At 40.1% G+C, this 25,052-nt stretch overlaps 1 long non-coding RNA gene across 4 annotated transcripts in view; it reads right to left on the bottom strand.

Annotated features, from left to right (window-relative positions):
- Positions 1-15,494, bottom strand: part of LOC116237388 (uncharacterized) — a 52,374-nt gene extending 36,880 nt beyond the window's left edge. For all 4 annotated transcript variants that reach the window (XR_016471614.1, XR_016471612.1, XR_016471611.1 and 1 more), the window contains exon 1: positions 15,411-15,494. This is a non-coding gene — a long non-coding RNA (uncharacterized LOC116237388). The remainder of the gene's footprint in view (positions 1-15,410) is intronic.
- Positions 15,495-25,052: the final 9,558 nt, after the last annotated feature.

The raw sequence follows: 25,052 nt of genomic DNA on the forward strand, positions 1-25,052 counted from the left end.
ATGGAACATTCTGGAAGGATAATCTTGTCAGTGGCCAGAAAGGAACACTGAACTCCCTTTTGTTTTACATACATCCACAATTCCAGAAGGATAAAGAAACCAACATTCATTTCTAACTGCTTTTATTCTCCTCTTTGACATTTCATTGAAATTATGGCTATTCTGTCCAAGCCTCAGAAAGTAAGAGGCCAACACAGTGCCAAGGTATTAACGTGGAAGGGATTTTTGCACAGAAATATGTCTTAACTAGCAATAAAAGTGCCACTTTTGTTTGTGCCTATTCTGGGGGTAAGCCTAGGAGGCCAAGAATCAGGTAGGAAGCTGACATGCTCTCTCACTGCAGCTTAATCTTCTGAATTTTGCTCTCTTTTTCTAAATTTTTCCAAACATTATTCTTTGTGTTTCTATACACTCAGATGTTGTGCTGAGCACATCCCATCCTGTTGTTTGAAAAGAAAAAAAAGAAAAAAAAAAATCACACAAGAAAGAGATTGCTGTTTAAAAAGTTAAAGGTGATTTCTAGTAAATTAAATAGTATCTAATTAAGATTAGTTTAAAAATCAGGAGATACGGATTCATACACATGCTCTGCCTCAGCCTTCCTGTAGACATACAGATTTGGTAGCAGGTAAATAGCTAAGGTCTACGTGTACCTCTCAAGCACAGTCAGACATTACAAGTAGAATAGAATGAGAATCACAGAAGGAGACTGCACAGCACCCTGCACTACCTGCTACCCATGCAGGCTGGGGGGCTGGTATTCCTGAGCCCATGAGCCTCAGTCTTAGAGGTGGCATAGTGAAATATTGTGTTTAGAGTCTTTCCCTTATAGCATCTGAAGGTAGGCTTGTTAGTAACTGCCTTTAGCAGGCAACAAAACATTTCCCTACCAAAAAACCAAACCAAACAGTATTTCCATCTACCTTTGCAGCTACAATGTGAACAGGATGCAGATCTCTACAATCAACATGCAAATCAGCAGCCACCACAGTCTGCCAATGTCAGTGACTGAGGGCCCAACCTGTGAATATGCTGATTGCAGAGAAGTTGTCTTCATTGTGCTTCTTGAGCAGGTGACACTGCTTAAAACACAGGACAGGCATGCTCCAACTGCATCATTCTGTATTATTATGAAATAGTTCATTGATCCTCTAGAGATATCATGCCAACAACCCACTCTATGCCCAGCCTCCAGTCTTAAGCCATTCAATACTTTATTCTAATCATTTTGCATCCCACAGAGGGCATTTATAGATTCATAAAGACACCTACAAAATAAGTGTCCTTGCAAATGGATATATTTTTTTACACATACATCTATCAAAGAAATGAACTGTGATGCTTTAGAAAACACAGAAGTGAAACTTGAATCAAAAGAAATAATGGAGAACAGAATAAGAGACCCACTTACCAGGCAGCTCAGATGTGCAAAAGATATTCTTTTGTAGAGTATAAATATAGATGAAGCTGAGTTCTAGGCTGTCTTTCTACTCTGTAAGACCTTGTGATGTTAACACACACAGGGTAAATATACTACACAATATACATTATAGAAAACTACTTTCAAAAGTCTTTTAAGAGCTGTGACTCAAGAGAGGGAGCTTATTAATGCATTTCACGAAGGTCTCACAGAATTGGGTAGGGTGATTCTAGGAGTGCCACTGTATTCTACAAAGATGAAAAATAGAGAAATGCCAAAATGACTGCAGTTTTAGAAACATGACTACCATACCATCACTGAGTTTCTCATGAATGACAGCACTATAGGACTGACATTTCATGTGCTTCTGCAATGTATGCTTCGTTTCTATTTAGAGTCTTCATAGAAGTTAGTGATGGAGGAAATGATCCAGAAACTATTCCCACTCCCCCATCATTCTCTTCAGGTTTAATATACCAGAGCATAGAATCAAGTGCTAGAAATGAGTTGAAGTGAATAAGATTGCATGGGCAGAATGTCAAAATGTTTTAATGATTCACTGGCTAACATTGCACATAGAAGGGAGTTCAAACTACAACACTTAGATCCACACTCAGATTTCCCCAAAGTTGGCAGAAACTACTTCTCAAACTCCAGCTTACAATCTGACATTCACTTCCCTCTAACAGACTGCAATACCGTGCTAATTTGTAGATGGCATAATCACTGGGAGTGTCTTCCCTCTTGCTGCATATTGCCTTGGTCTCCCAGCCCCCTTCTTAATTCACAAACACGTATCAATGATTTCTTTATACACTGGGTGTAGAAACAGCCCCAAATGTAGCTTTCACACTGTCTGAATGCATTACTCTGTCTTGAGGTCATTTATCAATCTGACACAAGGCCAAACACTAGAAGAGGAGGAATGGAGATTTCAGTGCCTGAAAGCATGAAGAGAATTCAGACCTCTGCGATTGTTTTTCACCAATATCCTCTATACTGGTAGGCAATGGAGAAACAGGAGGAAGCCAAAGCCAGGGCAGCCCTACCCAAGCTATCCATGACCAGTTATATTCTGGACTTGAAAAAACCTGAGGCACACAGAGAACAGCATGGTTAGTACCCAGCATGCTGGAATACATCTGTTCTTGTGCAGAGAATCCATAGTAACCGCTTCCCTCTCTCAGCAGGAGATGGGAGGGCTGAGAATTTTTGGAAGTCAAGCATCTGCTTTAAAGAATCTGATTTATATTGGGAGCAAGGAATGAGAATGGAGAGAAGCCATTCAAGATGAAAAGAGCCATGGCTCGGTTTTGCCTCAGAAGTAACCCCCTGCAGCATAAACTCCATGACCCAATTTGTAAGGGCTGGCCTTGCTAAAAGAAAAGGTGTCTGAAAGCAAAGTCCCTGATAATGACATCACCTCCCTAAAAAAAGAGATAAATGCATGCAGATCTCACTCTATACACTGGGACATACACTGAGAGGTACCACGTGTGCAAGGGCTTTACTGGGGCTCCCTTTTTAGTTAGGTGTTTTATAACAGACATCATCGTTATTCAGTCTACAGGTCCCTGGGCAGTCATTTCCTGATGCTGTTCCAGGCTGGCTCATTTTCCAGATTTTATCTTCCAAGACTGCTCTAAAGAAAACTTGAGATAGGAGGTTTCTATTAAAAGCAACTCTTTCCAGCTCAGTTTAACGATCTATTATAATTTATTTTGGTAAGAAATTATGTTTTGAGTAATCAGGAAGTCTGCTGTGGCTTGATTTCAGAAGATACTTTTTAAAACAAAGTCCCTATGAAAGATAAGATTAAAACATCAAAATATTCAAATATTTATGTGTTTTAGTAATGAGCATGTTTTAAATTCTGCTCAGATGCTAGCTGAGCCAATAAAAGAGATTAAACAGAAACCAGACAGAGATTAAACCAGCAATGAAATCATCCATCAGGACTCACATCAAATAGATATTCATTCATTTTTCCATACTGATGGACTAGGTGTTAATTGTTCATGCTAATCCTTGGTGAATAAAAGCTACACTTCCTACTACATCAGTAATGCCTAACAAAAAGATACATAAACTTCAAGTTACAGATTGCTGCTTGGATAACTGTGCATTCAAGTGGCTCCCAATACAAAAACTCAGGCACAGTTATTTCTAAATGCTGAAAGATATGCAAAAACAGAATGAAGTGTGAGGAGAACTGGAAAGAAACGTGCAGAGGCTCACAGAAAAGCAAGTCAGCTTCCAGGGAAGTGCTCTCAAATGCAGCTTTGAGCACATGCAGGTCTGTTCCACCTCTCCCCAAGTTCTTTGTTCAGATTTCCTAGATTCTATATTTTACTTTGTGGAGGAAGAAAACAGACCTGAACCATTCTCTAAGCACATTAAGACACTGCTGCATGAGATAGTATATTCTAACATATGATTTGCAATGTTATTAATTGTTTGTTTTTTAATATTGTACTGCTCTGTCACAGCCCCAAATACACCATCGTCAGCTATTCGTAATACCTAAACAGTGGATGGGCTGGACTGATGAACTGAGGCCAACTGTATGAGATTCAACAAGACCAAGTGCTGCATGCTGCACCACTTTGGTCACTGCAGGTCATGCTACAGCCGTGGGGCAGAATGGCTGGGAAGCTGCATGGAGAAAAAGTTCTGATAATATTAGTCATCAGCTGGCTGAACGAGCCAGCAGTGTGCCCAGGCAGTCAAGATGGCCAACGGCATCCTGCCTGGCATCAAAAATAATGTGGCCAGGAGCAGCAGGAAGGTGATTGTTCCTTTGTACTCAGCACTGGCGAGGCCACACATTGAGTACTGTGTTCAGCTTTCGGTCCCTTGTTACAAGACATTGATGCCCTGAAGCAACAAGGCTGAGAAGGGTCTGGAACACAAACCTTATGGAGGGAGGCTGATAATAGGCTGGTAAACTACATACTGGTTTTAAAATGTGTATAATGCATTTGGGTCCATCCTTTAACTTTTCAAGGGATACAGTGGAGAGATACTGAAAAACCATATTTCTTGTACTCTTTGGCAAGGATATACTTGAATGATGTCCTGTTTGAGAGGAGTGGGTAGAAGCTCTCCAGCACAGCAAGTGACTTGAAGTATAATCACACTGGTACTTATTCAATAACATAAAAATGTTATTCACTCCTTCATCCCAAATTCATATATTTAACGATAGTTTTGATAATATCAGGATGTGGCAGCTTAACTTAATTGCAAGTTGGGTACCTTAGGAAAAATAACAACCCCTGGTTGACTTGCAAGCGTGCAAAATTTATGTTCAAAATAGCTCTAAAAGCTTGTAAGTTCAGGCAGACATAATTAATGCAGGAACTTTAGCTGGAGCACCAGTGCTGTTGCATAGATAAGCTGATTGTTTGGGACAAGTGAGCAGGGCTGAACGTTGGGTGTGCCACCTGCTTTGCATGGAGGTGCTGCAGCCCCTTTAGCACGCATAGGCTGTTATGAAATTGCAATGTGCAGCTTGTGCTGATTACATTGACTGGGGTTCACTGGGTTCGTGTTGAATCACAGTGTATCTGTGGCTCTGACATAAGACATATGCTACTGAATATTTACCACAGTCTGACCCCAGAAATATTTAAAGACAGCTAGGAAGGACCTATTTCCAGAGGAAGCTGCCAAAGCAGAGATTATTTTAAGGGCTATTAAACAAATTTGCTAGGTCTCTAACTATGCTCCTTGGAATGCTGGCAAAATCTGCAGCCAAAGAGCTCTATCCTCTGACCTTCTGATAATCTTTAGAACTCAAGTTCATAGCACAATAGAGAAGTACTTAAGTATAGCACAAACAATCAGATAACAGTGGGGTAGAGCTTCAGGAAAATCATGATTTCCCTGAAAATCTGAGGGAGCAGAACTGCCAAGCAGAAGAAAGGCTGACCTTACTAAAGCCTCATCTTTTTATACTCACGTCATTTGCTTTTACCTATTCTTAAGGCAAATGCAGCAGAATGCTACTCAGACCACACACTGAGCCAATATAGCAGGCAGCATCTGGTTCAGCTCCCAGCAACAGAAGACTTTTTAAATTACTGTTCCAACTCAGAAGGAAAAAAAAGAAAGGATAGTGAATAGTAGAAAAATATGTATTTAAACAAAGAGAAATTCGGAAGTTATCAAGTAGAAGACAAACATCTGAACACATGCAGAATCTCTTTACTGGAGGCCCCAATAACAGTACTGAACAGCCAAAAGGAAGAGCATCTCATTCAGTCCCAAACTGGCCTACAGCCTGTAATCACTGTCAAGCACACTTTCCTTTCAAATCTAAAAACATTAACAGAAGCATCTGATTTTCCATTCCCAAAGAAATCAGGAATTCATGCACAGCTCAGAAGTGTATTTCAGTCATAGTCAGCAAAGAGCACTGCAAAGAAACCATCTCTGTTCTGGACAGTGAGCATAGCATGGAAGGAGAAAAAAGCAAAAACATACACAAACCAACAACAGGAATAAAAACCATTTGAATGAACACCACTGAGACAGATATTAATTTAAATAGCAAAAAAAAAAAAAGATTTGAACACAGATTTGGCTGATTTAAGTGAAGATAACTCCAACCCACCATCTCCTTATGTATACATCCAATTAGCGCACCAAACAATTGCAGCTTTTGCAATAATAGCCAATCCTTCTCAAAATCCCATGGTAGTACGAGTTAGTGGCTGTGACTTTCTCTGTTTCTTAGGCAGAAATTGAATTTGAATGAGAATTAATATGCATTTTCTTTCTTGGTTATATGTTTCTGTCGACATCACAGATGAGTGTTTTGAATAAACATACAGAGTTGCTCATTTGCAGCCTTAATTAGCAATTTTCAATCCCTCCTCCCTTCCGTGTCTAACACAGCCTCCTCTCTTGATTTCCTGTTTTAGATTTTTGTTGCCTTACTTCTGTTGTTTATTCAAGAAACATCATATTCAAGTGATCCACAATAGTATGATGGATTTCATTAAGGTCTGCAATAATTTTGAACATTTCCCTATGCAAAAACATTTTAAAACTCTTTCTTCCCAATATGCATTGTTTTGGATTTGCCTACTAAATATTTCACTTGGCATCAAAAAAAGATAGTTCTCCTGCATAACTTAAACCCTCCACATTTGACTTCAGCCTAGCCTCATTAAGTTTGTCTGTTTTTCATAGAATCATAGAATAGCCTGGGCTGAAAACGACCTGGAAAATCATCCAGTTTCAAGCTATCTGCAGGTTCGCCAACCAGCAGACCAGGCTGCCCAGAGCCACATCCAGCCTGGCCTTGAATGCATCATGGCATCTACAACCTCCTTGGGCAACCTGTTCCAATGTGCATAGAATCACAGATTGAGTTATCCATAATCAGTGAACAGCAGCAGGGTATCCATAGTATTTTTGTTCCCTATAAATTATTTGTTTTCTAATTTGACCCACTGACAGTTTTTGTGCTTTTACAGCCTATGTGTTTTCTTAAGAACTGCTCACGGTCTTTTATATCATCAAATTTTTCATTAGGGCTGAATACCTAAACTAACAAAAGCTAGGACCTATCAAACCATTTCATGCTAGCATATTTAACACATAAAACCAAAACGTAATTTCCTTCACACTCCTCTTCTCTCCAGTGTCATTTCATCCAGGATAATCCTTTACACATAATATGATCAAAATCCAAATCTAAAATAAATACAGGCACTAGAAAAAAATCAATTGATCCATTCCATAAATGCTATTGAGTTTACAAAAGCACACAAGATTTAAATTCTCAGGTAATAAAAAAACCACATCAGAGTATAGAAATCTTTTTTCCTACTCTTCACTGCTCCTCTGCTTCAGGTTTCTTTAAATGTTTCCACATGTCTTCATCGTGCTCCTGCATGTTCAAGGCAGGGTTGCAGTTACAATTTCTCACCAGTCACCTGGATCTCACTTGATGGCTGACGTTTTCAGGCTTTCACACTATGTTAGTGTGTTGGCTATCAATCCATCTATCAATGTAAGGTTTTCAGAGACATTTTCCACCCCTCTGGAGACCTGCATGACACGCAGCTCACAGGAAACTGTCAGGCTTATATTTTAGGAGCTTTCAGTAGGACTAATGGGTTTTGATAGACTAAAAAAGTGAAGTACAGAATACAGAATGATGTGTTTTGGAGGTGCCTCCATTCTTGACTAGGGCCTTCCCAAACCAAAAGCAGCTGCACACAGACATTCCCAATTGCCATTTTTCCAGTCTTCTTTCCAGTGAATGACCTGTTATTCTTTTCCACAGTAATATACACCATATGTTTGTATTTTCACTTGAAGGAAGGCTATCCCTGTTATCCAAACTGAATTTTCACTGAGGAAATCAGTGGTCGAGGAAAATACATTATCTAACCCTGGTTTTGAACAATTCTAAAGCAGGTTGGCTGGGGCCCTGGGTAGCATGACTTCATGGGAGGCAACCCTGCCCATGGAATGGAGAAAGGGACCTTAAAGATCATCCATGCTATGATTCTGTGACATGGATCATTTGAAGCAGCTACTGTAGAACAGACAAGTTCAAAACGGAACCACTAGTAGTAGATTCAGGCTATTCTGTACAAGGAATATGCTCATCAGACAGCCCTTAGCATCAGTCTGGTTAGGCAAGATTATTTTGTCTATCATAAAGAAAATAAGAGGAAAAGCTATGACTCCTTGTAGCTCATGCCCCAATTTACACCCATCCAAGAGCAAGAGTCAAGCTCAGAAGGAACCATGAGACACCATCTGCATTACAAAAACCAGAGGTTATTTTCACTTTCTATGGAAAAGAACCTCATACCTGACCTGTCTTTTACAATTACAGAAAGGGCAGCAATTGAAAAATCCTGTCTTCATTACAGACAGTGGAAAAGCATCAGTATGGAAAGTAATTCACCTTCCTTCCTCCACAAAGCACCAGCAGTGACTTTCTACAAAGAGTGTGGCCAGCACAACTGCCCTCAAAGGCAACGTGCTGTACATAAGATCTGTTGAAAGTGATTCAGACCAACAGAAGTTCAACGCTAAGAAAAAAAAACAACACTTGTGACTTCTGTTTTTCACTTCTTTTCTCTATCTGCTAGCAATCTGAATTCACAGTCCTGTGGAGTTACTTCTAATGAAGCTAACACGGGAGGACTTGATTTTATTATGCTTCAGAAGCAGGAACATGTAGTATGCAATTAAAAGAGTACAAGGAAAGGAAACAAACTGTACAAGGTGGCAGAAAATCATCTATGCCATTTATTTGCTTAGTTAACCCCGAGTAGTATAGATGTACTCACAAGAGTTGATATTTGATTTCTTCCAGGCATATTATATTCTGTGTCTTGAAAGTAGCATCCATGGGACATGAGCACGAAGGAACTTTTGAGAAGGGGCTACAGGATGATATTCTAAGGGAACTAAACTAACACTCTTCCACCACAGGGTGATGTGAAAATAAAACAAGAAAATGACAAGAGGAATATGAGAGAATGCCTATTCAAAGTAAATAATTAAGCACATCTTGGGGAGTTGCAAGGCAATAAACTCATACAGCTTAATGTCAATGCACAGGTGGAAATGATAACAGAAAATCAAACAGACTTACTACCTAACAAAATCTTATTCCAGAGAACTTTTGTCTAATGTCATCTTTTAAATATACATAGCGTGCATAACAGCAGAAGACAAACTAGTAATACTGCAGCAGTGGTACAACACCAGCTTGCCAGTAAAATCCTGCAGTGTGGACATGAGGATACCTGGCTGCAAAGTAATCCCAGAGTCAGGAAAAACTCAGACTGTGAGATTTGACAGCATTTAGTTATCTCTTTGAGGCCTTCCAAAGCTCAATTTGCTGAGACAACAGGATAATATACGCAGTATCTTCTAAGAACCAAAGGATAAAGTAAAACATCACTTTCTCAGAAGTGCGTAGGTGCTTCTGTTCTCAGTTAAAGCACTCAAATTAAATACCCAATTATAAACTCCAGCTTCCTGCTGGGAACAAGGCAGCAGGTACCCTGGAGAAGGACAACATACAAAGAAGATCGTCTTAAGAAGATTGTAGAAGTGATGTCATTCCATGGAGAGGTCTACCTACTGTGTGTCTCACTGTATCCTCCTCCACATCTAAAGGGGTGAGAATTATTTGTTTCCTTTGCTCTTTCAACTCTGTGCCCCTCTGAATTGTTTTAAAACCTGCTGACTTGATTCTGGAGTTCCACATCCTTCCACTCTTACTCTGCCACCTGTTTCTACAGTCTCCTTGCTAAATCCCCTTCCGTTTCTTCATCACCTGACACAACTCTGCTGGGTATCTGGTCCATATCACCCCCGCCAGGCACTCAGCTCCATGCAGCCAGCACGTGCTTCCACTGCTCACAGCTCCCTTCTCACTTCTACACACATCCTCTCCTTTCACAGCCTAGCCACGTACACCCAACTAATCTGTGCAGCACCATAGAAGGCCACAGCTGCACACATTCAGCCCTCACACATTAAACTTGAGCTCTTCAACAGTTCTTTCAGTCCTTCCTGCTCCTACTTTCTCCACTGCCTATGAACCTTGGTGTCTGTGACATGCTCCTCACACACAGTGCCTCAGAGTTGTCCATGTCCATCACTCCTCTCCCTGCAGCAAATGATCCTTGTTTTATCCTGCTGACAGCTGTCTAAAATCCACTATTCCACACAGCCCTCAAAGCACTGAAACCCACCCAGACCAAATGCCCCACCTACCTATCAGCATCTATCAGATGCCAGTTATCAACTGTCAGCTTTTATTGAAGGAAGCACAAAACCAGATAGCATCAGTGCTCTCAAACACACCCCACGATTTCCTGGAGGACATCACTGGGACTTATCAGTGTGCAAGACCAATGCAGGAGCCTGCAGAGCACAGAAATCTTTATGTAGCTTCAAACCCGCTGGTTATTGCATTAACTTGAAAGATTTTGTGAGCATGTGACTATGCGAACTCTTTGCAGCAAGAAACATAATACAGCATCTTCCCTTCATTCCTTATCATTTAACATATTACAGGAGCTAGTGCTCTTTGGAGGACAACATGGGCAAGCTCGCATGGGAGCCTGTCAGTAGTGCTATGCCATCTCCAGTAATTTCATTGTCTTGCTGTCTGATGGCATTTGAGCTACACAAGGTGCTCAATAGTGTGAAGAGAATAAGAATGTTCCTCAGTAGCAAGTGAACTAACTTCATTAGCAAAATGTACAGTACAAGAAAAAGTACTTCTGAGGCATTCAGATTTTATTTTGGGTGACCCTTGAATGCCCCTCACTCCACAAAAAGCATTCGTAACTCCCTTCTCTACAACATTTATTCTAACACTTATAGGGGATGGAGTCACTGAGACAAATGGAAGTACAGAACATTTATGCATCGACTCTCCTAATTCCTCTTGATAGTATTATATGTATAATCCTAATTCATGTTACACTAGAATGAGTTAGATAAGCTTAAAAAAATTAAAGGAGTCATTTGTTTATGGTTAATACAATCCAAACTAAAACTGATGGAATGGTAAATTGATCCTACAATCCAGTGGGATTTTGTGTGAACGCATTTGTAGTAATGGTCTGCTTTCAGCTCACCCTCTGCCCAGCTTTAGTGGAGGAGTTCCAGGGACAGGCACGTGCATCAAAGTGTTCAACAGGACACCACATGTGTTCTGAGTGGGGAATCTGGGGGATCTGCTGAATGTTTGAATGGCTGAACTCAAAGTGTTGTTCTTCAGAAACACCTCACAGACAATAAACACAACATTTGGGTTTTTACTCCATACTCTTCCATGCAGGCTGCCATATAAACAATGCCACCAGAAACAGATGCTTTCAGTAATTATAAATTTATAACAACATACAAGATTTTTAACTGCTGGTGAAGTTTCCTCACTTGTATATGGAGTTCCAGTGGCCACAAAATTTATGCTCTGAAAAGCTCAGAGGAGTTACAAAACACTCTGCTCCTTTTTGATCTCGAGTTCAACATCATGCTTTGTTAATCTCCTTGTTTACTAAGGGGGATATAGATAAGCTATAAAATAGCCCTCAGTAAGTATTACAGCTGCCAAGTAGCTGCACACATTTTAGATGTGTCCTGAGGCACCAACCTAAAGGTCACTAACCCCTACCAGAATTGTATTTCAGGAAAATCATACATCATGGATTTTCCTTTTTCCCATTCAAGCTTGGCCTAGACAGTATTATGGCCTTGATTTCACAGCAAATAGATGTTTAGTGCACACTGAGTTGTCTGTAACTCCTGATGTTACTCTATCAATCAAGACAGCAAACATTTGGTCTTTCATATTTACATGGGCATAAGCAAGCCAACTGCATGTAAGTAGAAGGTCTACCTGACACTACCTTTCACCAAATTGCTGTGATGCCTGTACTACACTCTGAAAATGCAAATCACTAGGACTCCAGTTTAAAAATCTTTATAAAGTTTCTTAAATAGATATTTTAGGCATTTAATCTGATCTACAGAAATTGTATTTTTCCTAACTTACTCCTTTAGACCATTAAACCTGCACAGTAAAGTGGTGTCCCAATCACTTTGCTCAAGGAAATGCTAGCTAAGATTAGCATACCAAGAAAGATATTCATATCATGCACATTTAGTTTGAATTGTATTCTGTAATGATAAAAGCTATTTTTGGTACAAACAGATGAGCTTGACAAGATTCAGTGTTCAGTTGTAAGAAAAAAAAAATCTATACATGTCCACAGCTGCTAATTAATGAAAGCATACCAAAATGCAAAGACTAAAGTCTGCAGTGACAAACATATCAAAGTAGGTTGTTGAGAAGAAAATGATCGGACTGCTGTGTCCCTGCTGAAGGGCTATGATTCTTCTTCCAGCTTCTGGCTCTTTGAGCAGTTTCATACCCAGCTCTATCAAATACGAACTTGGAAAACAAATTCTGAACCTGTCAGCAATGCCACGCTTCAGTGAACATTCTTCTATGCACTACTCCATCTTAGTTTTTCAAAGCCAAATCTTCTCCTTGTAAATAAATTATTTTGTTTAAATAAGCAAAGTCTGCAAACAGAAAATGACTTGACACTACAGCTGCAACGAAATCTGAACTACACTGAAATCAGAGACTTAGTACTGACTCTAACTGAGGCTGTATCAGATATATATACACATATACACACACACCCCACATGTTCCCTCTCATCTGGAATTTCATAGAAACACTAAGATTGGAAAAGATCTCTAAAACCATCCAGTCCAAGCATCAACCCATCACCACCATACCCACTAACCACGTTCTTCAGTGACACATCTCCACGTTTCTTGAACACCTTCAGTTATGGCGATGCCACCACTTCCCTGCAAAGCCCGTTCCATTACCTCACCACTTTTTCTGATACGTTTTTCTTAATATCCAAACTGATCCTCCCCTGGAGCAACTTGAGCTCGTCAACACTCATCCTATCACTGTTATGTGGGAGAAGATGCTGACCCCCACCTCACTACAACCTCCTTTCAAGGAGTTGTAGAGAATGATAAGGTCTCCCCTGAGCCTGCTCTTCTCCAAACCAAACCATCCCAGTTCCCTCAGCAGCTCCCCATAAGATCTGTGCTCCAGACCTGTCACAGCTCCACTGCCCTTCTCCACTCATGCTCCAGGCACAGCCTTTCCCTCATCCACCAGCTGTGTTGCTCGATTGCAGAAGGAGATGAGGTTGATCAGGCAGGACCCGCCTTTCATGAACCCATGCTGGCTGGGCCAGATCCTCTGGTTGTCCCACACACACCTTGTGATCTCACTCAAGATTATCTGCTTTTTTTTTTTTTTTTAATTCTATTTAGAATATGATTTCTAATATAAAACTGAATACACAAATAAACAATGTCTTATAGCTATTTCAAATCCTCAAAGTTTCTTCAACTCAATTCCCTGACAGTTCGGCAAGTGCTCAGCAGTCATTTACTCACAAGCTTCTAAACTATTCACTCTAATTAGAGCCTGTTGAACTGTTTTTGCCTTAACTCACATTTTTCCATTCATTCCCAGCACAAGCTCAAAGGGGTACAGTTGTGACAACTCCTGAATTATATCACATTTGAGATGCAAAAGTTTTCTTAGACCTAGAGAAACTTTACAGAGGAAACTGTCTTGTCCTACTTAGGAACAGCCTTGAAGAATGGGAAATCCCTTCAAACAGAGCAAGGGAAGGGTATAAGAGTTTGGGGAAGACGACTAGCAGTTTCTTGAATATTTGAGGGTTTTTTCCCTTTACTTTTTATTAGTTGATTCATATGTTATTTGGAAGGTTTGCAACAGAAACTGGTGGTGTCCAGTACCAGTGACCAACACAGACTGCCCAGAGAAAAGTACAACAGAGAAAATGTGATCGTACAAACCCTAGATAATGCCCACAGAGCCCAGCTGCCTGCAACTAAACTTTGGTTCAAGGAGGTTTATGTCTTTAAAGGAATAGCAATTAAGAGGGAACTGGTGAAATATGATTTTTTTCTAATCAGTTTTGAAACGCATGTAAAATTTTAGTGCCAACAAAGCATACAGCAAGAAGTGTAAATGTGGAAGGTTGAAGAGGGAAATAAACAGCTGGTCTCAGAAATACTGAGAAGTGACCTTTAATGCTAAATTTAAATGTCCATGTTCTCCCCAAACAGGAATGTTTGTTTTGTTGTTGTTGTTTTTTTTTTTTTTTAATTGCAGCAATTTAATTCAGTCATTTAAATAATGACTGAAGCAAAAAACCAAATCATCCGGTGCCTGCTGTTGGCAGGGGTGGGACTTATCCCTATTTTCTTAGCCAAAGGACTGAAGTCCACTACTTTTTCCCTCTGTATCTTCCATCAAGTTCCTCACTTAAAGGAACACAAGCAGGAAAGTTCTTCAACCCAGACTGATTCACCAGTGGTGCTGAAGATGCCTAAGATAAACATCTGACATCCAGCCTCAGCTCTTCCACCAGTTTCTGCACATCCTTTGGAAGTTGCTTAAGGTTTGCCCTTTGTTTTTATTTGGCTGTAGGATGACACTCTGTTTGCAAGTTACACTGAGATCTCTGTGCAGAAAGTATTTTAAAGGTGAGAACTATATTGTGCAGACACTTCTTTACCCGCCATCATTCATCTATAAAATGAAATGCATTTGTTAGGAACCAGTTTTCTTTAAATTAAAATTTTCCCATTAGCTTTCCTTTCTGACTCATTGGTAGTGTTTATAATATAAGCATGATTTGAAGGATTTGTCTTGTCAAGTTGCTTTAAAAAGTGGAGCAGAGAACATGAGAGTGATTGAAAGGTGGTACTGGGGAATGGATATGTGCAGGAGACATAACAGATATTTGCTGCAACAGCAATAGAAAAACAGACAAATAGCATACCTATTTCAAATTCTACTTTTCCTAACAAAGCAGTTACAACACCACTTGTAAAATATAAGCTCACATTAGTCCTTCTTATGGACTTATGGACATACTTTTCTATGACAAGAACGTCAAAAACAGCCCATCAGCCACACTGATCCTTCCAAGTACTCTAATCTGGCCTGCAAAGTCCATAGCACATTGTAATCCGGATCTGGCCTGCCAGTCAGCTGCAGGACCGCTTTCTCTCCCTCTCTCACAGCAGAGGAGCAGGGCTGAAGGAAGGAGACTGTGCTGACAATAACAAGGCTGAATCAAAGGGATTTTGCCCCACAGTTGCCACTTCAAAGGATGGACAAGCACAGAAGCTGAAAAGTTTAAATTGCATCAAATCTGGAACAGTATCTGAATGGCTGGTTAGCCCCAAGGTGGCTTGGGCAAGCAAGCTGGAATCCCTTGCTTGCCCAAGTTAATACATAGAAAGTATCAAGCAACAGAGATGAGGGAGACTGGAGGGACCTATGTCTGCTCCAGCAGCAAAGGATGAAGAGTCCTTACATGGTTCTTGACCATTAGTAGCATTTGGCACTGACCTTGTCTCCATATTTGCACAACTTCATCTGGAGTAAAGCAAACCTGGACAGGGAGAGGACCAAGGTGCGTGTGAAACTAGTGAGAACTTGGTGGAACAGCATAAAGAACATTGTGACATCAGCTCTGCACACTCTTAGCAGGCAACGTGTGGGTGGCTTTTCCAGAAGGCTTTCCAACAGAGCCCTTCTGCCCAACATCCCTGATTCCCTGGGGAGGAGTAAGGGACAGCACTCCTGTGTTACATAGCAGCCAGGCCTCCTTCCCCACATAGCTTTACTGTGGAATAACTGACAATCAAACCATTTAAAAATATATTAAAACTAAAAAAGATCCAGTGCCTTAATAAAACTCCTCACTTGATAGGAATTTCACAGCCCCTGATTAAGTGCAACGCTGCATGAACAAACATACTAGCAAAAGCTGTGCTAAGCAATAACATAATTGCTGTGGGAATAAGCACTTCCATCCTTGAAAGGGTGCCACTATACAGTGTTAATTGCCACTGGTACTTCTCTAAATTAGCAGCCTATTAATAGATTGCTGCTGAAGATAGTCACACTGGAAAGGCTTTGAAAGGAATCCTTGTACCTAGTGGCTATTTAGAGTCAGCATTCCCACTTCAGACACCTACACTTGTGATTTTTCAGTGGGTCTCAACAGATTAAGACCGCAGTGCTGATGCAGGAGCAGAGCTGCCCTTCGCAGCACAGAAGGAACCTGCAGGTTCTCACTTCTTTTGCATGGGGGTAACCCAAGGCTTACCTGAAAATAAACCCAAAGATCAAGTTTATTTTCAGCCAGATCAGTGAGCTTCCCTGCCCCACTTCAGAATAATCTTGCCACTAAAGCAATATGGATGAGGCTAAATCAGACTCTAAGGCAGAAGCTGAATTGGGACCAACTACCTATCCCTCCCTGAGGTAACAGTTTTGCTGGAAGCAGAAACCAAAGCAATTGTTCCCACTGAAGGATCAACACAGAGGCCTTAAACACAGCAGAAAGTTTCAGGATCTAGCAATGCCATATTTCTACTTCCTAAGCACTTAACGATTTTCAACCCTTCTCCTCCTCACCACCATTTAGAGAATATAAAGCTGAGATTGAAAAAGCAGGAGTGAGTGAAGTCATCTGACTGTATCAGACCTTGATTTCATAAAATATGTCAGAGAGAGAGTGGGTTATAACTAACAATGGTTTTTTTTTTTTCCTCCCATCTCTGTCCAAGATGCCTCCAGAGACGTCATTTGGATGCGGTTAAAAGAAATAAAATAGGTTGTCTCTCCATGGGCGAAGTAGGAAAAGTAGGTTTTCTTGTGTGGGTACTGCAAAAAGAACAAAGGCAGAATATCTGCTGAATCACCAGAGTCTATCCACTATGCTTAAGCAGCTCTAATTCTCCTGAATTTGCAGTACCCAGCAATCAAGCAATACTGGGGTGCTGAGAGTAATTTTAACTAACACTGCAGTGATGAAACAAAAGCAACAGCACTGCAAACCACCTCTTCCGGACAACATCTATGATTTCATTCAGCCTCAAGTGAATTTGTTGGCATGCAATAACAGCCACGACACGTATCTGCTGAAAGTCAGCACAGGGATCTTTCTGCTGATGGAGTCAAATGATTAATTCCATGATAATCACAATATGGAGGTCACTTTAAAAAACATATCAATCAAGAGAAAGCCCCCTGGTCTGCGTTTTTAAGATCAGAAATGAATACAAATAAGTTATGTGGTCAAGAAAACAGTTGATGGGGAGAGTAGAAAACAGAGGAAAGAACAATAGAGAGATCTGCCATTACTCAAGATTCCTGCATCTCTGTCCCAGTTTGGTCATTAAGAACTCTGTTCTCAACTCTGCACACTTTCAGGGCTGTTACTATTAGTTGTGTCAAACCACATTCATGCAGAAATGAAGATATAAATATTTGCTTTCTCCACACTGGAATCAGGGCTGAGACCTGGGCAGGCACACTAAAGCTTGACCTTAAATACTTCGGATAATGACAGCGAGCTCAGTTTAACTTTTATGTTAAGTATGTTGAGGACTTAAATTTGGATTAATTCTTCCAACATTATACATCTGAGCAGAATACCTAATTTGGGAGAACAGTCACTTTGCACACCCTCGACAGTAAATGCAGATAAGCAGACACCTCCAGAAAATTAGCAGATTGAGACTGAGTCATACTCTGGGGGTGTCTGTCTCTCTCCAACGAGATAAAGATAAATCCAAGGGTTTCAGTCCCAAATGGCACCTCAGTTACTACCTGAGCTACACCTGCGGTAAGGCAGGCAAGTGTGGGCTGTAATGCTCAGGGTGGAGGTGAGCTCACCCAGCAGCAGGAAAGGACTGTACTCTCTTCCCTTTATTTAACTGATACTGACATCTGAGCTGCCAGCTTAAGCTGACTTGGATGCAACTGCTATGGGGGTCTCAATGAGGAAATGCATTCTCTAAGATGAACAACATAAAAAGCCGTATCGTCATTATGTCCTTATAACAGAGTTTCAAGAAGCATCAAAATATGCAGATTGCAAGACAAAGAAATCATTTTGAGAGAAATTCTTCATTATTTTTAGTTGCTACCGTCAGCAACTGCTCTGTACTGTTTCTTAGTATCTTAATTGCCTGTTTAATAGGTTTGTGCAAAAAAACTATCACATGGGAAATGTTAGCAGAGATAAGGAAATACAGCTTTATCTTCAGGTACCAATCCCAGCCTGGAAGAGGCTAGTTTTTACTGCTCCATTGTGTTAATGAAAAAAAGCTGAATTTTGCTTATTGGTACTCCATGAGGAAGTTTTCCACCAGAGCTGGCCAGAACCCAACCAAAACCACCCACCCACCTTTGCAAATAGAGAAGCTCACATCAGGATTCCTGGGAGGGTTGATAACAAGAAATCAGACAAATAAATACTGCAACTTCATTTCTTTTTTCCTCCACCTCCACCCCCTTCTTTCATAACACAGAAGATTACTACAGTAGGATCATTCCCAACATAATCATCTTATCACACAGACATCACAAACAAGGGAAAATTTAGTTGCTACAGGTTGCATTGGTGATATGCTTCTGATGCCAAAGGACTCAGAATCCCTCGGGTGAATAGCACACCTTACAAAGCAACACCAAAAAAGGGGAGACAAGCACCAAACACCAAAGTAAGCATACTGTTCCTGCTACAATCTGCTCTACAAGAACTCATTTCCATTCTTTCATAGACCTCTGCTTCAAAAGAACAACCACCCCTCTAAGGAAAATAAAATTGGCTCTCCCTAACTATCTTTACTCAGAACCAAAGGCTATATTTTCTTTTGCAGAAGGCAAAAATCAGATAATATTGAATTTAGTGTCTCTCTTGCACATTTCTCACATTCTCTCCCATTCATTGTTCAAAAGCATCTCAGCGCATCCAGTAGCCCGCTTCTGCCAGGAACACATGTACACACTCCAGCAATTTCATAACAATTTAAATAAAAATCATCTTATACTACAGAGCTGGCAGCTCGCTACAGAGGAAGAAAAAAAAAAACTATTTACAGGAGCTTCTTGTTTAAATGAGCTGCCAGAAACAGCCATGGAAGTGGTACAAGTATAGATCACCTATAATTAATAATACATCACAAATAATTGGTGATGCAGTAAAAAAAAAAGTAGCAGAAGTCCAGGGGGAATCTGAAGTACTGCTAACAGAGCAATACACTTTGTGATTCAGCAAAAAGGAATTAATGACTTCAAGCCTGAAATAGAAACGTGGTCAACTTGCATTAGACAAAGTTTGATCTTTCTTTTTGTATAATAGCAAAATGCTCTACCAATGCACAAGAACTTCTGTAATAAAATTTTGCTATGTGATTCAGCGGAGAAACTAAAGTTTAAAACTTTCATGAATATTATGGAAATTTTTATACATTATTTTACAATTAAATTCCTAGTCAATGCCACATCTCTATTCACAGAAGCAGTTTTATTTAACTCAAAAGATCTCATGATCGTGGCTGTATAACCAATGGAAACCAGAGACAGCTACTTGCCCTGTACATTGGAACACGGCCCCTTTATTTTTACATACTATGATGACACAAAAAGAATGGAACCTAGCTTGATATGAGTAAACCATTTCCCTTGTGTTTCTATGTACAATAGATTACCTGAAGCATCAGAATGACCACTTTAATTTTCTTATTCATAGTTTTTTGAAAATTCATAACTCTATTACTATATTAAGCAACATTTTCCATTTGGCCTTTCCAGAAGATGCATAATAGAAATTGTTTACTAAATGATGCTGCACATCATTATGTCTTTCATTAAACTGTACTAAAGGGAAGAGGGAACCTTTCTCTATTATTGATTCTCATGGTCAGTCTAGCATGAAATTTTTGATGTAGTTTGTATGAGGATTAAAAAGTTGAGCATGAAAATGTATTATTGATCATGCGCTGCAAAGTACAGTATACTGCTCATCCAACTCATATATTATTGATTGTTGAGTGTTACAGTTCTAACCTTTTGCACATCCTCTCCAAGGTAGCTTTTGCGTGTGGATGCCAAGGTACTATGCTTAGAGACTGCACTTTCCATGGAGTTTCAAGAATTCATGGAGCAGCTATCAGTTGTTTAAAATGCTTTGTTGGTAATCAAAGCTAGAGCAGCTCATGTTAATGTTACATGGAGGATGCATCTGGGGGAGCATCCAACCCACATCAGCCAACTTCATAACTGGTTGGGCAAACAGGTATCAAACATGGATCTGCAATTATCAGTTTGAGACCTAAGAAAAAAAACAAAATTTGCCTGAGATTTTGTCTCTGTTATGCCTGCCATGAGACTAAAACATTAAGTGGATTTATTGCTCGGGAAGTATTACTAACAGTCAGCACCCTGATGGCCTGAGCATGTTGTTCACCAGCATTTTGTTAGAGCTGAAATTAGATGTACAACTTGCACAAATGAGGCCAGATCCTGTGGCTTTCCCCAATTGCTGGGCTCTTAAACCTTGGATGTTTTTCTTCTGAGCCATGGCCAGATTTTGCACACTCCATTCATCATCTCATTCAAAGATATATTTAATGCATACATCTGTAATTGGTAACAGGAGATAAACACTAGATGTAGAGTTCTTACTGGAGAATCCCATCCTGAACTGCTCAGAGCCTTGTAAGAGAAAGCAGACGAGAACATGTTTTCTGTCCTATCTTCTGTAAAAAGAAAAATCTTCTACATATAAAAAAATTGAGTGTAAATATATAATAACACAAAGTTCTTTCCACAATGCTTTACACCTTGCAGAAATCTTACTGGGACACACTACTGTCATAGAAAAAAATCTAGCTGTAGGGGCATAAAGACAGAAGTGACAGAGTGTCACCAGGGCAATGCTGACTGAGTGGGTTTCGGAGAATGATTTATTGGATGAAAAATAGAACACAGGAGAGCTGATGAAGTCTCTTTGTTGAGTATATCAATTCACAAATATCTGCAAATAACATTGGCTAACAACTCACTTGCATCAAAACTACAGAGTATTTATCATGTATTTCAGAAGTGATGTGAGCATTATTTTAAAATAAACAGAAAACTGTTCTTTTTAATTAATTGGTTATGATGAAAATAAAAAAAGCTAGAAATCCTTAAAATGCATATTTAAAATGACATTTGTCTGGATTTGACATTATGACTCTCATGTCAGCAGATTGATGCCCAGAAGAAAAGGAACAAAAACCATTTCTCAAGTATCAGGGCAGCACCACGAGCCTTCTCACTGCAGACTCATCAGTGGAACTTGACTTGCATGGATTCTTTTACCATTCAGAAAAGGTTATTCAGAAACTGAAAATTATGCTAACAATATGGGATAGATTAAAATTGAAGTTAATTTGCTGTATGGCCTGCCTAGAGAACTATCACAATCATTCTCAGATCAGTTAGTAGTTTCTGGGTGAGTGCTCTGGCATCCAACGTTACAATACTCACATATAAATGCTGGAACAGAGTGCCCAGAAGTGTTGAAAATTATTCATATTTGGAGATGCTCAAAACTGAAGTGAACCTCACCCCAAGCAACTTCTTGTGTCTGGTCCTAGACAACCTCCCAAAATCCATTCAAGATTTCCTCAAATATTTCCAGCCTCTTCTTTTACCCTGTTGTAGAAGACAATCCCAGAGGGCACGGGGCAGTCATGGTGCTGCAGCAAGCAGAACAGACAGGCTCTGAATCATAGGATCATGAAATACCCAAGTTGGAGTGGAGCCACAAAGATCATCAAACACAACTCTTGGATCCCAAAAAATTCAAACCATAACTCCGACAGTGTTGCCCCAGCACTCCTCGAATTCCAGCAAGATTAATGCCATGAGTACTTCCTTGAAGAGCCTGTTCCAGAGCCTGACCACCCTTTTAGTAACCCACACCTAACCCTTCCCTCACACAGCTCCAAGCCATTCCCTCTGGCCCTGCTTCCAGAAAACAGAGATCAGTGCCTGCTCCTCCACTCACAAGGGAGCTGAAGGACACCATGAGGCCTCCCCTCAGTCTTCTCTTCCATACACCCAACAAACTACATGACATCAGCTGCTCCTCACATCTTATCCTTTAGACCCTTCACTACCTTTATAGCCCTCCTTTGAACACTTTCTAATAGTATTATGTCCTTCTTACATTGTAGCATCAAAACCTGCACAGAGTGCTCGAGGTTCACTCAAAAGTATGAGTGAAACAATACTCTGAGAAACAGCGAGCATTAAACATGATCTACTCTTGCACTTAATGGCAAATTCATTATTTGACTCCTCCAGCCTAATTAAACAGCAGCTGCTGACTGATTGACATGCACTGTTACTCAGTCCATGATTACTGCTGACACGAGCTGTATAAAGGGCTTTTTCAGGAAAGGATTGTGCAAGCTGAATAAAGTCAGTTGGCCTTTATTGTAAGAAAAATGCTGTGCATCTAGTCTGTTAGGTTTGCAATGCACAAGAATTACTCCAGATAAGAGCTGAAGCTTTATTGCTGCTACTGAAAATAATCATTGTTCTATCAAGAAAGGAAGGTAAGACCAAGCAAGAGGGCAATTAAGATTTATTTATATTAATCAGGATTCAGAGGGCAAACTACAGGTTTTACTAAAGTGCCACTTATTAAAAGAATTTTCCAATCGAATAGTTCATTGTATTTACCCAGCATTACTAGGTCATTCCAACCCGGAAAGGAGGTGTTTTAAAATCTGCTAACTAGTCCAGGCTGCCAAAAAAACTTGATTCTTAATCTAACATCCTTGAAAATAAGAAAACCCTACAATCCTGAACCCATCAAGGGGGACAGCAAAGCCATCAGTTTCTCTGGGCCGACATTTTCATCTGGTTTTAAATGCTAGGGTAAGCAATATTTTAGTTGAATGCAGAGTACTCGAAGAAGCATCAAGAAAGAGCAAAGCTGCAGTGTGGACCCAGCCTCCAATCAAGGAAAAAACGAATCACGTTATAGTCTTTTAAGCAGACAAATTAAAGGATGCAAACATAGGGCTAATTTGTCAACATCCTTAGAGTGTAAGAGCCCCAGTGGGAGCTTGAAATTTGAAAGAGGTCTTGATTTAAGTTAGAGGTGAAAGGGATGTAGAAAAATCTTAACTTTAAATGACCTTTTTGATGGCCAACACCACAACAATCAACCGAAAGAAAATTCTCATGGTTATATTAAATGCTACAGTGAAACTGATAAATTTTTTTTTCCATATATACCTAAATTAAACTTCATCCCAGAAGGGCAGACATGTCCACTTGGCATCTGCTGGGCAAGATGTCTGCTAAACGTGAGGTGATTCTGTGGGCGAGGGAATAGGAAAGAAGCCATTGCTGTCAATTCACTTTTGACAAAAGTGATGTGAAAAACAAAGAGACACCCTGTTCAGAAGTGGCCTAGTAAGTCTCCTTTTGGACAGACAACTTGCAAAGTACTGGAATCTGACTTCTGACTGCATATTTTGCAGCAGTCTGCTCAGAAACCCATGAGAGCATGGGCATTCAGAGCCAAAGAGAGGAAAGAAGGAAACAGTCAATATTTTAACATGGTAAATTAACTTGGAGCACTGGCTTAAAACAGACACAAATCTCAACCAACTCTAACTGCTTAAAAATTAGCATGTATATAGCTAAAACAAACTAATTACTGACAGGATTAATTGGGATGAATTGCCTTCAGCAAATACTTGTCTGACTCCTCTGACTAGAGAAACAGCCCTATAATAAATCCCTGTATTTTAAACCAATTATCTTCAGAGTTACACTGACAACAACCTGTTGGGGAAAGAAACCATCAGCCACTGCCAGCATTGCCATCAGGACAACATGAGCAGAACTGTGGCTGTTGAAAGCATTCTCAGTAGGAAACAGCTTCTGGGATTGTAGCAGCTCAAAGCCATTTGTGGCAAGATTTCCTCAGAGGTATTAGCCAGTTTTATCAAGAGTGTAAATGAGTTATTGACTGACTGGTCAAGGTCATGCAGGATGGCTGTATGCTGCTGGAAGAACCTCCTGACCACCACTCCCCTAATCCCTGTTCTTTTTAAATAGCAGCTTAAGAAACAAAAACCACAAGATATGCAAGTCTTAAAACTATGATCAACTTAGCAGTGGCATTTAAAATAAAAAAACAGAATTTCTTGTCTTCCATTCTACTTAGTCTTTTAATTATTCATTCCCAACATCAGAGAATACGGAGAGCTGAACATTCAAAAACTGAAAAGGTCGACATGGAAAGTAGCCTGCCTGCAAATTTAAGATGTTTCTTGCTCTCTTTCAGACATAGGGACCCTACCCACCAGGATGGACATCTGGATTGAAGAGAACAGGAATACAGATTGATCTCTGCCAGAACAGGCACTGACAGCAGTGAAAATCAGCTAAAAAGAAGGCAGAAGAGAATGAGTTGGTGTATGCCTTGAAGATGCATCCCAGGAAAGGGATACCTTTGGCATCAGTGACCTCAGAAAACATTAGGGAAGCAAAGGTAGGCATCAAGTATAGCAGGCATTAACTTTACTGTCCTTCCAAAGGTCAACAAAATTAAGCAGAAGAAAAATTAAGGCAGTATTCCTAACAGCTCAATTGATAATGCTTTTCTTGCCTTTTTTCTTCTCCTTTTCTAAAAGGAATATTTCTTAACTTAGAAAAAAGTAGGAGCCCTTTGTTCAGTGCTTAACACACTGCTACCCACTTTGCTGATGCATACCACCTCCTGCACACTCTTGAGAGGCTGTTTCACAATGCAAACAAGTATTGCCTGTACTGCCAATCCCAGCGCTCACAAAGCACAAGCAATGCATTAAAAACGGTCAGATTTTTAATACCACATATTAATGAATTTCAATTTGCCGTTCGGATATAAATTTAATTCAGCTGTTAAGCTGCTGAGAAGGCATGCCTTCATCTTAATTGCCTTAAATAGGAGATGAAAGACTGGCCTGCCTTTTGATATCACGTCTGCTCAGACCAGGAGAGGAACCACAACACTCAATAAAAGTCACACCAGAAGGCTGTGGCAGTTGCTCACTGCAAAGGGTGGGTGCTCAGTCACTCCTAGCAGCTAGGCAGCTCAGCTAGTTCTAACATGCAACCTTTATGAGGCTGCAATGCCCC

The sequence above is a fragment of the Phasianus colchicus genome, chromosome 16 (assembly GCF_987193195.1).
Source record: "Phasianus colchicus chromosome 16, bPhaCol1.hap1.1, whole genome shotgun sequence".
NCBI lineage: Eukaryota > Metazoa > Chordata > Aves > Galliformes > Phasianidae > Phasianus > Phasianus colchicus.